The sequence below is a fragment of the Leopardus geoffroyi genome, chromosome E2 (genome assembly GCF_018350155.1).
Source record: "Leopardus geoffroyi isolate Oge1 chromosome E2, O.geoffroyi_Oge1_pat1.0, whole genome shotgun sequence".
NCBI classification, from domain to species: Eukaryota; Metazoa; Chordata; class Mammalia; order Carnivora; family Felidae; genus Leopardus; species Leopardus geoffroyi.
Window position 1 is genome coordinate 5902826 of NC_059335.1, and position 15274 is coordinate 5918099.

At 41.9% G+C, this 15274-nt stretch overlaps 1 long non-coding RNA gene and 1 pseudogene across 1 annotated transcript; both read right to left on the reverse strand.

The window, feature by feature from the left end:
• Positions 1–5394: 5394 nt before the first annotated feature.
• On the reverse strand, positions 5395–6551 carry LOC123578483 (annotated as a pseudogene).
• A 1212-nt stretch (positions 6552–7763) lies between these two features.
• Positions 7764–13383, reverse strand: LOC123578035. Its single transcript, XR_006702207.1, has 3 exons — positions 13274–13383; positions 8225–8310; positions 7764–7918 (listed from the first exon to the last, which is right to left on the reverse strand). It is a non-coding gene; the product is annotated as an uncharacterized LOC123578035 (long non-coding RNA).
• Positions 13384–15274: the final 1891 nt, after the last annotated feature.

Sequence of the window (15274 nt, forward strand, 5' to 3'; positions counted from 1 at the left end):
AAAACTCCCCAGAGGACTTAAGATTATATATGATAGATCCAAAACCATGACCTATTTGGAGAATGCACAGACCTATTTCTTTACGTCAGACTTACCACTACCGAGAACACAGTGGTGGGGTAGGGTAATGAATTAATGGACAGATAGTAAATCTCATTTGTCAGAACTGTCTAGGGATTTGATCCCAGGACTTGTTAAGATACATACTTTTCCTATTGTCTACCCTTATACCCAGCCAGGGGTATGTTGCTTCTTCCACTTACAAAAGTGTATCAAGTAATATTGGGTGTGTCTTTTACACCTCAGTTATATCTTCAATGTCCATATCATCAAAAAAAATTAGATATAAGAAGATATTGTACTTGCAAATTGAAGAGGAACAAAATCGCATTATTGCATGTTTTCCTAATTTAAGACCTAGTAACTCCCAGTTCCTAGTTTTATTCTTACAGTTGAGAGCAATCTTGTGTTACCATTGCCTAATACTTTGACTATAAGATTGACCTTTCAGTATGTTTTATGTCCCAATTTTGTACTAACTGAGATGTGATGAGAATGGGACTCTATGTGCAAGATCAGCAAATTTTTATGTAAGGAACATATAGTAGATATTTTATTCTTTGTAGGTCATGCTGTTTCTGTTATCGCTCTTCCAGTATGTCCTCATTGGGTCAAAAGTACCTAAATATGAGTGTGGCTGCATTCCAGTTACACTTCACATAAAAACAGACGGTAAGCTGTACTTGGCTCATGTTCTATAGGTGGCAGAGTCCTGATCTACACAAAGGAATTAAGAGCACTAGAAGTAGTAATTATATGAGTAAAGAAAACCTGTCTTTCCTATTTTTAAGCCTCTTTAAAATATAGTGGACTGTGTAAGACACTAACAGCCTAGCATATATGTGTATAGCGTTTGGAAAAGAAACCTACACTAATGGTTACACAGGGCAGGAATTTAGAGATGGAAGTCCATGTGGAAAGGAAGGGTCAGGTCAGATGCTCTATATGAAGAAAGTATAGACTCACGTGAAGGTAGATTGTGGTAAGCTGTACAGGATAACCCTTAAAGCAAACAAAAAACAATAGTTACAGCTAACACCTGTGAACCAAAGAAATGGATTTAAAATAAAATCATTTGTAAAAATTCAGTCATTCCAAAGAAGACAGAAAGACAGGGAACGAGGAAAGGAGACATTATAAAAACAAGAGGAAAATAATTTACATCTATATATGTGTAAAAGGAAATCGTCTAAAGGCCCCATTGACGAGCAAACATTGTCACTGGATTTTTTTTCTTTTTGTTTTTTTGTTTATTTCTTTTGAGAGTGAGGGAGAGTGATAATCTCAAGCAGGTTCTGTGCTGTCAGTGTAGGTCCATCATGGGGCTCCATTTCAAGAGCCGTGAGATCGTGACCTGAATGAAATGCAGAGTCTTACACCAATAACCATGTGAGCCAACCAGGTGCCCCTGACAATTGGACTTTTTAAAGACAGGCAACACAATGTATCCTAAGAGAACTTCACTTCATAAATTAAGAACACAAAATAAAATCCTAGACCAAAGATAAATGGAAACACTATAATGAATATAGTGGCTATATTAAGATTAAAGTAATTTCAAGAACAAATAATAGGACCAGGGATAATAACTATTTCAATATCATAAAGAGGTACATTCACCAGAATAACATGAAAATCCTAATTAATCCCTTGTTTTCACTACAAACAAATATGTAATCAAATACTCCCTGTTTCCAAGTCAGACACTAGGACCATGATGGTGGACATCCCCTAGTTCACAAACACACACATACAAACATTACACATACATGCAAATACATATGCATATACACAACATAATCTTAAATGCACAGCCATATACCCTCACACTCTCAACATACACTCCATAGCCAACTCACACTGATGCACACACTCGTGAAATACAAGCACATATGTTTACACACACTCACCCGTACTCCCACATTCCCAGTCCCTTGTATGTAATTACATTCAGAGTCTGCATGCACATGTGTATCTCAACAATGTGCTCATATGTTGGAAGAATACAGGCATCTCCTGACCTTGGATGCCTGAAAATGGGGGGCACTTGCCACCTTTTTTACTTCTTCCATCCTTTCAACAACCCCCAAGGATGATATTTGTCACATGCAATATCTTAAACTGCTATGGGCATTACCACCTCAGGTCCAGGTGAACAGGGCAGAGTTGGAAGGTTATAGATGAGTGATCCAGCAGGGTCCAAATGAGGCCAGAGGGAGGGGGTTATAGGCAGTGTGCAGAGAGCATGGGAGCGTGGAGGAATAGACGGAAAACTCTTCAAAGGCATATGATGCCATAGTACTTGATGAAGATAGGGACAAAGAACCTAGGGGAAAGGTGAAAATGAACCCTGAAGTATGGGATCTGAGTCATCTACATCAATATGAGCACAGAGTTAGCTGTGGATAAGTAAATAAAATGGCAAAGAGAAAACTATAGATCTGTGTGAGGACAGGTAATTCCCAGGTTGGTCTACTCAGAGAACCTAAGAGCAATGACACCCCAGTAGCAAGGAGAACACCCAGCACCCACATCTTGGTTTCTAACACTATAAAAAAAAAAAAATGCTCCTTGTAATTATGGCTGATTCTATGGCAGGAGCAGGGAAAATACAAGATGAGCCTGGGGGATCTTATAGTGACAGAATGTTAAGAGTAAGGAAATAATGTTTTTAAAAAAAATGGGGACATATCTAGGGGACATGATGGCCAAACCTGAACAGAACTCCTGCACCTGTCACCAAATCTCTGATACCAACTCTGTGTCCGGTGATGCAATGTAATTGACTTTATTTGGTAGTACAGACCCCACAAGTTAAGGGCAAAGTTGTTCCCCGGACTGCCCCCACTTCAGACACCAGTCATGAGTCAGGCATTCCCAAACCTCCCACGCATCTCCAGCCAGCTAAAAATTTAAGGTTGCCTCCAAGGTTCCCTCTGCTTCAATATTTGCTGGGATGACTCACAGAACTCGGAAACTGCTATATGTATGATAATCGTTGATAATTAATTAATTTCTATATTGGGACCTAAAAAATTGTAGGCCACATTAGTGGCCTGGCCCACATCACAGATCTAAACCTAAATCAGCCTGCTCTTATGTGAAACATCCAGCAAGGAAACCAAACATACACCAATCACAGTCCTCCAATGAAACTTCAGGTAGCCGATCTTACCCTGTATTCAGCACCCCCTGGTCTTCCAAGGAAATCCCTGACCTCCTAGCCAATCATGCCCTGTTTCTGCACTGCCTCTTCTAAAAGTCAATCTTGCTCCAAATCCATCAGGAAGAGCACTCCACTCCCTGCATGGGAGGCTCTGTCCTCCCCAAATCAAGGGTTGTCTTCCCTGGAATAAAAGACAGCAAACTCATTACTAAATTGTTTTAGTTTTGTCATTTCACATTTTATTGTAAAGGATAGCAGTAAAGAGCCAGATGAAGGCATCCATAGGGCAGGGTTTGGGAGGACTGCCCATACAGTAGCTTTTGTCCCCTACCACGAAGCTCCCAGGAGCTTCTCCAGGAGTTTAATCAGGGCTTCACTTAAGTCATTGGCCATATGACTGAAGTCAATCTCCAGGCAGACTCGTTCCTCTCCCCAGAGGCTGGGGTGCTGAGTGTTTCCATCCAATCATGTAGTTGGTCTTTCAAAGGTGTCCAGTCCCCCATTTTGAAGTTCTGTGGGGGAACTCAACAAACCGCGAGTTAATGACCCAACATGAAGTCAGAAGTCCAAGCAACTGAGCCACCCAGGTGCCCCTAAAGTATTTCTTTTTTAAAATTTTCTATTTTTAAGCAGCCTTGATACCCAATATGTGACTCAAAGTCACTATCCAGAGATTAAGAGACACATGCTCTACTGACTGAGCCAGCCAGGCCCCACAAAAATCGTTCTATGTTTCAGTTACATCTTTTGTTTTCTTTTCAATGGTGTACATGTTGCCTTGGGGGTGATTTCAAAAGCAGTACCACCCCATGTTAAAATACGTTCCTATACTCCTGTCACGGAACCTGGTCTGGATCACCCGGTGAAGAATCAAGTGGCACTTGAAGAAATTGGAAGGCAGGAGGTTTATTTCACACTGGCGGGCTCAGAGGAGATCACTCTCCAGAGATCTGAGCCCCGGGCACAAGGATGGGGAACAATTTATAGTCTGTTACTTCTGCATTAGTAGTAATTTGGTGCGTGGCAAGCAGGGTAGGAAAAAGAACCCAGAAGGGGAGTCTCCGGGCAGCGACTGAAATTCTCCTATCAGTCCTGTCGGCCATCTTCTAACATAATTTTTCCCTATCACTCCCGCTTCAAATTGCTAGTTCTCTCTGGCACCAAGCTTGATGAAAGGGTCCTCCATAACCTCTTGTATCCTCAAGTTGGAAAAGCAGAAATCCGTCTTGAAATCTCTTTATTGCCAACACATCCAACTGCCATCAAGATTTAACACAGTACAATCTACCTTCTAAACATCTCAAAAGTCCATTTAGTCTTTCCCACATACCAATCTGTTCACTGGCTCCTTCCCACTTGCTCCTTTTGTAAAATTCAGCTGACACTTCCCCCTTGTTCCTCTTTGTCCCCCGCAGTTTACTCTTCAGATGTTGACCAGAAAATATTTTCATGCACTCCTCTTGCTCCTTAAGCGTTACCGCATTTTCAAACATCCCCAATTTCTCTTAGATATGAGGCATAATATTCATAGCATAGCCACCAAAGCCAGCAATAAATAAAACCTGCCCCCCCTCCTCCCGCCACCTTCACCCAAGGCCATTTGCGTGACAAATCAGGCTTTACAATTGCATTCTCAAGTACATCTTGGGAAAGTTTAATTTATTGATTTTAAAGTTACACATCGAAACATAATCCCAGTATGTTCACAGTATTTCAGGACTGTTTTATGGAATCTATCCTTCTGTGACCAGTAATAATACAACTATAGAAGTACATCGATATTAATTACAGATGATTTCATGTACCACGCTCTTTACCATTTCATATTAGGTTAGGTCAGTGTGTCTCATTTACCCCTGTCTATGCAATGAAATTGGCTCATTGTTCTTAACATTCTTTGAGGTCTCGGTGCATCTATGACTGAACAGGTAGGTGGAAGACAATTCATATTTCCCTGATGGGATGAGGGAATTCTAGATTTCCTCCACAGCAGACATGGTGCAGCCTGAATATGCTTGGGTCATGATTCATGAGAACAAAACGGCTAATAGTTGAAAAATATGTAGTGATTAGTCCAGTGACATTCACCAGCTACCAACTAGAATTGTCAAGGAGATCCAAGTAAACTTGAATGATGGACAAAACGGCATAAAACGATACAATGGTGGTCACCAAAATAATGGTGCTTTCGGTGGCTCTGGTCTCATGGTCTCACAGATGGGTCTGGGGGAGAGAGTGTTCCTATGGATGCATTGGACCGTCTGCTTGTACCTGTGAGGGAGAAAAACCATGGAGCTGGTGGCCAAGGTCATGAATCCCAAACACAGAATGTCAAAGAAAGATGTCATTGCTGCATATAATAAGCCTGTGATCTTGTCACTACACTGTGAAGCAGAACAATGTCCCAAACCACTTTTTTTGGTAGTAGTTTTGTTGTTCCATTTACCAGCCATATAAATAGGAAAAAACATGTTTATGAACATGCAGAACACCCCACACAGGATACTGGAGGGGCCAATGTATTTCGGAGTTTTTACTTTAAGCTCTATCCACCTAGAGTTCCCAGGGTTGATTGGGATAGCTTGAAAGACCCTCAAGGGGCAGGTGGAACAAGTGGACATACCTCTGGTCACTCTGTGAACATATAAAAGAACATAGCATCCATAATAATTAGTGAAATGTTTCAGTCCTAAAGCTCTCATGGTCTCTGGGATTCCTCTGGAAAGAATGACCAAGGAGTGGCTACAGACAGGTTCCTGAGAATCAAATTCATGGATCTCGGCTTGCATCCCTTGAAGCAAAAGGACGTCTAATGATAGAAGAGTCAGAAATTGCCCAGAATTCCAATGACTCCCGGGATAGGAAGATCATTGCTATAGTCACATCCACCGAGGCCATTCTGTCATTGTCTAGAATTCAATATTCAAAATCACAGGCAGCGAGTTCTGCATGAAAACATGAGTTTCGGCCTACATTTTCCCGGAAAACAAAATCTGCACTTACATTTCATTTCCCCTGAGAATGAACATCTAAACTATATTGTCTTTTGTTAAGAGATTTCCCAAGGTACATGTGTGTCTCTTTATAGCACTTACAATGTGTGAGTCTGTTATTAACGCTTTCCCTATTGTAACTTATGTAATATTCACAACTCTATGAGTTAGGAATTAACATTACTCTCATTCTATAGACGAGGAGAATTTAAGCGCAGGAAGTTAAGTGAGTCATGTAAATAGCAGTAGAATCAGGATTTGAACCTTGGTGGCCTAGTTGCCATGACATAAATGCTTTCTTCTGCTCTATACTCTGCCAGGAACCTCGTCATGGGTACATGCACACACACACACACACACACACACACACACACACACCTCATATTTTAAATTTATTTTACTTTCTAAACCTGGTTTGATCATTTCCCAGTTTTAAGTATTCTTTATAACTAATATAACTAAGGAATGAAGATTGAAAGCTTTAATAAATTTTACATGCACTGAATAATTTTATATGAGCCAGTCTGATTTATTTAATGTAGACAACTGTTACGATGACAGCAGAAGTCATTTCATTTTTTGCCTGGACCAAAAGGACAATGGCATCCATAACAGAAATTATTGTGCAGAACTGCACTGTGTGCTAACGTATGGGACATGAAACATCACATAGTGATAAAGCTTATTAGGGCAGAAAATAAATTAATCATACTTAAAGATCACATCACTGTATATTTGTTATTTTAGAATACACAAATTGAAACTCGAATTGCTACTTGATTTAGAAAAGCTATTCAAATACAATACAAACCTGCAAAATGGATTTGTAGACTTGGAGTCTTGGGCATTTAATGAGTTGAAAAGCAAGAGAGGTGAGTAGTGAGCTGGGAATACTGTCGAAATAATTTTAAACCAGAAGAAATGTAGCTTAAAATTAATGCTTAATTAATTTAATTAATTAATTCTGCTTAATTCTGAAAGTATAATTTTTTTTTTTTTTTCTAAATAGACTGTCCATGCCCAGTGCGGAGTTAGAACTCACATCCCTGAGATCAAGACCTGAGTTGAGGTCGAGAGTGGATGCTTAAACGACTGAGCCACCCCGGTGCTCCCTGAAATTACCATCTTGACGTATCTTAAATTCAGAGTCTGATGGCACTTGGATCAAACACCAAGAACCCCGTTAATGGGGATTTTATTAAATTTCGTTAGCAGCACTTATGCACTGATTGAGCAGTCTTTCTCACAAGCTCAGCCTGTGCCGGAAGATTCTTTTCCCAGACATGCTCACCTACCCAGATTCGTGCTGCATCTCCCAACCTTAGAGACTGTGGTCTCACACTAAACTAGAAGATACTCACAGACTCCTTCCTGTTGCCAGGACTGGAAGCTGGGTGTAAAGTAGCAGGCAAAGCATGCGTGGGAGGGAGGAAGCCAAACCCTGAGATAGATGTTAGTGATTTTGTGACCTCATCTCTCCTAAGAATTGCCATCATCATGTCAGCTGTAGTGGCAATGATAGTTCAACACTTGGGGAACTGAGAACGGTTCTGAAAAACTCTTTAATCACCAGGATCTATTAGAAGTTTGCAGTGAGCAGGTCCAAAGGGACCGTTGGAGTGTTTTAGAGAGATTCTTCCATTATTCCTGGAAGCAGACAGGGTGTCACATGGCAGGAGGAAATGCCAATGGATGAGCCCTGAAAGACCAGACAAGAAGCACATGAGCCTCATTGGATTCTGTGCTTCCCTGAGGATTTCTCTGACCCCAGTCTAATCCTTTGTTACTCCCCAGACCCGAGGACCACCACCATTTAACTTATGGGCAGAGAGAAAGAATCCTCCAAATGACCCAAGAAGGATTTTCTGTTTTTAAAATTTTCAATAAATGCAAATAAAGAGCTTGGTGAGCAAATGAGATTAAAAATCATTTGTCCACCTCTGCAATTCAAAAAAAACTAGAAAGCCTATATAAAGTGGACATTTTCTCAGAAAATACATTTTACCAAAATTGACTTAAGTAAGATAGGGAGTCCAAACAGACCAATATTCATAGAGAAGAGGAAGTCGTCTTTTTTTCATTTATCAGTCCCTGACAAAAAAAAAAAAAAAAAAAGCACCAGGATCAGATAAGCCACCAGATTCTTCCATTTCTTTAAATAGAAGACGTGCTAATGCTGCTTACTGAATTCAAGAGCATTAGAGTGGAAGTAAAATTTCCAAATTATCTTTATACTTCAAATGACACTCTGAGACTAAAACATCCTAAAGTTTGTACTAAAAAGAATACTATAGAAAGACGTCATCTCTCCCTACAGATGGTACCATGGACAATAAACAGCCAAAACCCCTGAAGAGGAATAAAGAATTATAATGAGCCAAGAAATTTGTGTCTCCCATTCATGAATGAGTCACTGTTAGGAAATTAATATACTTCATATTTTTTAAGAGAAATCAGAAATCTTACTCATAGTTACAAAAACATTATTTGGAAGAATACAACATCTAAGGATGTTAAGTCAAAACACTTGAAATTAGGAATTTCTTTCTGATCTTTCTCAACTTGGCAAAACAAAATCTTCTTCTTGTTCATAGGGAAGTGCTAGAGATACTCCACTAAGGCCAGAAAACCACACTAAAAAAAGTACATGATCACCTGTTGTATTCATTTCTCATTGTGTTGGAGGTTAGCCAGGGCAATGTAGAATGGCATAGAAATTAGAAACAAAGACATAGAAGTATGTTTTTCAGATGATAAAAGTTTATGTCTGGAAACACAAAGGAACTGTTAGAAAATCTACGACAAAAAATAATTCCATAAGCTAACAAGACAGGATACTGACATTCAAAAACAATAACGTCTTTTTGCATAGGGTATTTTTTTTTTTAATTTTTAAATGTTCATTTTTGAGAGACAGAGTGTGAGAGGGGGAGCGGCAGAGAGAGAGGGAGACAGAGAATCCAAAGCAGACTGACTATAGGCTTCAAGCTGTCAGCACAGAGCCTGACACAGGCCTCGAACTCACCAACCGCGAGAGCATGACCTGAGCCAAAGTTGGATGCCCACCCGACTGAGCCACCCAGGTGCCCCAATAGGGTAGTATTTTTAAGATTTCATTTTTAGAAATCTCTACACCTAACACGGGGCTCAGGTCATGATCTTGAGGTCAAGAGTGGCAGGCTCCACCAACTGAGTCACCCAGGTGTCCCTGTACATAGGATATGTTTGTACAGTAGCCTATGTACAACAAATAATCGTTTATGACTTATAGTAGGAGGGTCATGCAGTTACAAAATTGTAACATAAAATGAAATAGGGGCACATGTGGTGCTCAGTCGGTTAAGTGTCCAACTCTTGATTTCAGCTCAGGTTGTGATCCCAGGGTCAAGGGATTTAGCCTTGTGCCTTGTTCTGTGCTGAGCCTGGAGCCTGATGGGATTCTCTCTCTCCCTCCCTCTGCCCTTCTCCCTCACTCTTTCTCTAAAACAAACAAATAACTTTAAAATCATAAAATGAAATAATCTAACCAGGAATGAATCTAACAAAAATTTGTAAAGCCTATAGGGAAAAAAAAACATTCCTGAAATATATGAAGGTAGAAATGAATGTAAATTACATCACGTTCCTGGGTAGAAAAAGTCAATATTATAAAAAGGTCAATTCTCCTTTAGCTAATTTATTAATTTAATTTGATCCTGATAAGAGATACCATCAGTTTTTCAAACTAGCAATGTTGCTGCAAAAATCTCAGAGAATAGTAAGAATAGCCACAAAAAGCTCTAAAAAAAAAAAAAAAAAAAAGGAAAACCCAAAATGACTACAGTTATCCTTCTGAGATGTTTATTTTTGAACAGACTATTAGATCAGTGAAGGTAAAGAGTCAAAAGTATGCCAAAGTGCATAAGAAAAGTTAATAACCAGCAAAAACTAAAGTGGGGATAACATCATAAACACTTGGCATTTGGGGAATGGGAATTCCTTTCAAAATGACAATAAATGGTCTTATTCTTCACATCCTACAGTGAGACAAAGGTCAAACAAAGAGAAGTCTATATGGTAAATAATAATTAAAATGGTTAAATTCCTTCCTAAGACCTGCTTCTCAAGCACCTGACTGTAGCCAACCACTGGCTTATCATCTTTAAAGAAGTCATTCAGCGATAGCTTTGTGTGTGAAACGTCCTCATTGAGTTTTTATGCTAACTTGTTTTTTTAATGCTTTTATTCATTTTGGAGAGAGACAGATGCGAATGGGGGAAGGGCAGAGAAAGAGGAAGAGACACAAATTCCAAAGCAGGGTTCAGGCTCTGAGCTGTCAGCACAGTGCCTGACGTGGGGCTGGAACTCACGAACTGCGAGATCGTGACCGGAAGAGAAGTCAGATGCTCAACCCATGGAGCCACCCTGGTGCCCCGTATGCAAACGTGTTTTGTATGTTCACAGTGGCCAGCGATGTATCCATTGGCATCACCTGCTTCTTGAGTGTCTTCAGGACATCAAGATTGGCCCCAGGAACTCCAAGATGATAGAGCTTAAAATAAAAGCTCTGCATGCATCTCTAACAACCAGCTGCTTGATCCTAAGTGTGATGGTAAATACCACTTTGTCTCTTCCTGGGACTGACTAGGAACAGTGAAAACATCACAAAGAACTTTGGAGGGGCGCCTGGGTGGCTCAGTCAGTTAAGCCTCCGACTTCAGCCCAGGTCATGATCTCACAGTTCGTGAGTTCGAGCCCCGCGTCAGGCTCTGTGCTGACAGTTTCAGATTCTGTCACTCCCTCTCTCTCTCTCTCTGCCCCTCCCCAGCTCATGCTCACACCCTGTGTCTGTCAAAAATAAATAAACTTAAAAAAAATAATTTAAAAAAGTTTTTTAAGAAGTTTGGGGATTCTGAATAACAGTATCTCACAATCACCACTTGCCCTACTTTTAACCTTCCCTCCTGTTGATATTGGAATTCATGATCTGAACCAGGAACTGCATAATTTTCAAGCTCTTAAGATATAAGAAGTGGGTCCAGCACATTCAGAGGAACAACATACCCAGATTTTTTCCGGAGGTGAGGTCTACCCAAGGCATCCTTGTCTTGGTAAACATCTTTGTATCGTTTTAGGCTCTCTCTTCCACCTTTTCATGTCATTTGGCTCTTTCTAAAAACCTCAGTTGGTGGGGGCTGAATCCCTGTGCTCTAATCACTCCATTTTTTTTTTTTTTTAATAATCAGCCCTTTTGTTCTCTGGAGCCCTGACCTTATTGTGTCCAGGGTCGTCTCTGCATGCTACAGAAGGAACACTCAACCCTCTAAAATGACAAGATACCTATAAATTATTGTAAACTGTTGAACAATGTGTAGTGATGTGTTCATTCACTCCTTGCAGAGATTTAAGCACTGGAGGGGGCAGTCACATAATAGGATGCGAAAAGCAAATGCAGCCATCACCTCCTTCACAATTTCCACAGGAAACAGAAGAGGAGCTACTAACTTGCATATTTCCTGTTAAAAAATTTTTTTTTTAATTTTTTTTCAACGTTTACTTATTTTGGGGACAGAGAGAGACACAGCATGAACGGGGGAAGGGCAGAGAGAGAGGGAGACACAGAATTGGAAACAGGCTCCAGGCTCTGAGCCATCAGCCCAGAGCCCGACGCGGGGCTCGAACTCACGGACCGCGAGATCGTGACCTGGCTGAAGTCGGACGCTTAACCGACTGCGCCACCCAGGCGCCCCCTGTTAAAAATTATTAAGAGTGGATATGATGCTACTGAAAATGTGAAAAACTAGTTTTACAATTTGCTTGTATTATTCACATAAAGAACAGACATCCTTATCACATGTCTCTGGAAATATTTCAAAACCAGTATTTCATCAGTACGAGGAAAAGTTAAATATCTCTGAAAGAATACACCTTTAGGAAGCTTCATTATCTGCACTGGGCACCAAGCATTCAGAAACAGAAAACGAAAAGATCAGTTGAAATATCTAATATTCGGGGTGCCTGGGTGACTCAGCTGGCTAAGCCTCAGACTCTTGGTTGTGGCTCAGGATCTCAGGTTTTGTGATATCCAGCCCAGAGTTGGGGGGGGGGGGGCGGGGACAGAGGGCTCTGCTCAGAGCCTCCTTGGGATTGTAGATCTAGCTCTCTGCTTCTCCCCGCTTGCACTCCCTCCTGTGCTTTCTCTCAAGATAAATACATTTTTAAGAATCTAATTTTCAAGGAAAAAATAGCCTTCCAAATAACTGAGAAGAAAGATTATTAAAAATGCAATTGCAATGGGGGCGCCTGGGTGGCGCAGTTGGTTAAGCGTCCGACTTCAGCCAGGTCACGATCTCGCGGTCCGTGAGTTCGAGCCCCGCGTCGGACTCTGGGCTGATGGCTCAGAGCCTGGAGCCTGTTTCTGATTCTGTGTCTCCCTCTCTCTCTGCCCCTCCCCCGTTCATGCTCTGTCTCTCTCTGTCCCAAAAATAAATAAACGTTGAAAAAAAAATAATAAAAAAAAATGCAATTGCAATGATATTTAGCAATAAGGGCTTAAGCAAATACATGTGCCATCTGGTAGGTCTCAAAGGCGTTTGGATTTATACTTCCTCTCGAGAGGTGTGGATTCGAATATCAAATTTAAAAACAGAGATTAAATTAATGAACTTCCATAGAGGCAGAAATGTTTGTTCCTTTAAAGGAACATGCCAGCCTTCATTCCCCACCGCCCAGGGCCCAGAGGGGAAGGTCAGGGAACACAGTCCAGCTAATTAGAAGTGACAATTCAGGGAAAAGCTTTGATGGGAGCTAATACCAAACTGCACATTCCCCAGGAAAGAGTTTTTGCATTTCGCATTTAGCGTCCATCACCGACACTGACCACCCCGGCTTTTGCTTCATTAAAGAAGGAGCTGTCACGTCCGGGTCTCAATCGTCCCATGAGGACCCCCGACCCCAGGTTCCGGCACTGCTCCGCCTGTCGCTGGACGCGCGTCTCCACTGCTTACTACATACGTTTACCCGGGCACCGGGCTCAGCTTGTCAAATACCGCCGCTCCCAACGCGAGCGGCCTACCATTCCCTGAGGTTGTACCCAGCCTGGCTCCAAAGGACACCAGCGGGTCTGGAAGGGATCCAAAAGCAGAACCAGAAAACGCCAGACAGGAAGGACAAACAGACTGGCCGACGTTACGAGGACATTGGCAAACGGGGTAGCACCCTGCGCGCCCAGGCCCCGCCCCCAGCCAACATGTCCTTTACCTGCCTTGGCACCGCCTCGCCACGAACGCGCCTGCGCGATTTTCCGCAGGCCCGGAAGCTGATCCAGCAGAGCAACGTGCGCTCTCGGGTGAGTGAGTCTCCATTTTTCTGGTTCACACCAGCGGTCGCGCTCTTTAGTGCCCGCCTCCACCCCAGGTTTCGGGGTCGGCTGGTAAGGTAAAGTTCTTGAACCGTCTCCTCTCTCTCCCCTCTTGCGGCGTGGCTGTAAGAAGTTCCGAGTCCTTTCGCTCGGGGCGGGTTCCGGGGGTCTGCCGTCGTTTCCGGCGTAAATCGCTCCGAGGCGGATTCGGGCCCAGCCTTTCTGCCCGCGGTCCTGCAGACCCCCGATATCCCTGCCGGTTACGTTCCTGCTCAGAACCTTTCTGTGATTCCCGAGTCTCCCCCTGACCCCATCCCCCAACTGTGTCGGGCCCAGTCGTCACTAGTGAGGTGGATGCAGGCCGTTCGCCCCGCCACAGGGAGGGCAAAGAGGGGACACACACGGCGGGGAAAGACGCAGAAATCTGCGGAGTTAGAGGGTCATCAGAAGGTGTGGGGAGAAAGAACGGCGGGGATTGAAACAGAGGCTGCAGCAGAGTGGGGTCACACGGTTGGAGGAGGAATAGCGAGGGAGGGAAACGGAAATGGACCAAAGGACAGAAGAAAAACAAGGACACACAGAGACTTATACAGAGAACAAAACACGTAGTGGTCTGGGCCAAAGCACAGGACCCAAACTCTGGTGAGTACTGAATTGATTGGGTATGGGATGTTACGTTGTGTCGTACTGATTTGTGGCCCTATGACCTCATTAATCTAAAATGTGGTGAATTGTTCCAGTTATGCAGGAGAGATTGCGAGTTGTGACACCTGTTTGAGGCATCTGCCCTTTCTAAGTATTGCATCAGAAGATAATGCCATTTGCAACCCCTACTCATCTAGAGGGCAGAGGCCTAGCTCAGTCAGTCAATGGGGGAAGACTTTCTGTAACCACATGGTGCTTTTTACAGTGGCCATTATTAACAGTACTGTTTCTCTCCCCCTTTTTTTTATGGCTCATTGCATTCTTTTCTAAATTTGATGTATCCTCTTTATCTTTAATATCATAACCATTGGATAGCTTTTTAATTTCCAGATTATTTTACCTCTTAATTTTATTGTTCAGATTATGAGTTTTACATGCTTTCTACTCTATCATATATTCGAAGTATTCTTGGATGTCTGGCAAATAACTTTATAGTATTTCATTACACATCCGTTAAGGATGTTGATAATCTTTTAACACTACCTTAAACCTACTTTAGTGTGCTAATTTAATATTCAGCAGTTCTCTTCTTCCCTTAAGTCAGTTTTTAAATTACCGAGCAGTGAGCTGATATCTCCAAATAAGTAGATGATACCCCTCAAGGCCCCTTTATCTTTTCTGTAAAGAAGTTGATGGGTGGGCTGGATTGATGTGGAACTTTGTTCCAACACTGCCCATCCTTTCGTGATTGCTCAGAGCTCATCCCCACAGGTGACCATTTTTCATGTTTTCCAGGACTAGTAACTATTTGTAATGTCATACAGTTTTTCTGGGAAAGAGGAATTAAATGCTGGACTTTGATTAAACCCATAAAAGAGAAGCTTCTCTTGTTTATGAGTATGAAAGGTAATCTGGAATTAGGACAAGCCCTTTCTACTTCAACCTGTCCAGGCCACCATTTCAGAATTTACTTACATCCAGTTCTGCTCACTCAACTCAGACTTCTTTCTTTTTTCACAAACAAGTTGGATTTATTTCAGGAATAAAAGAATGGTTTAACATTTCAAAGGC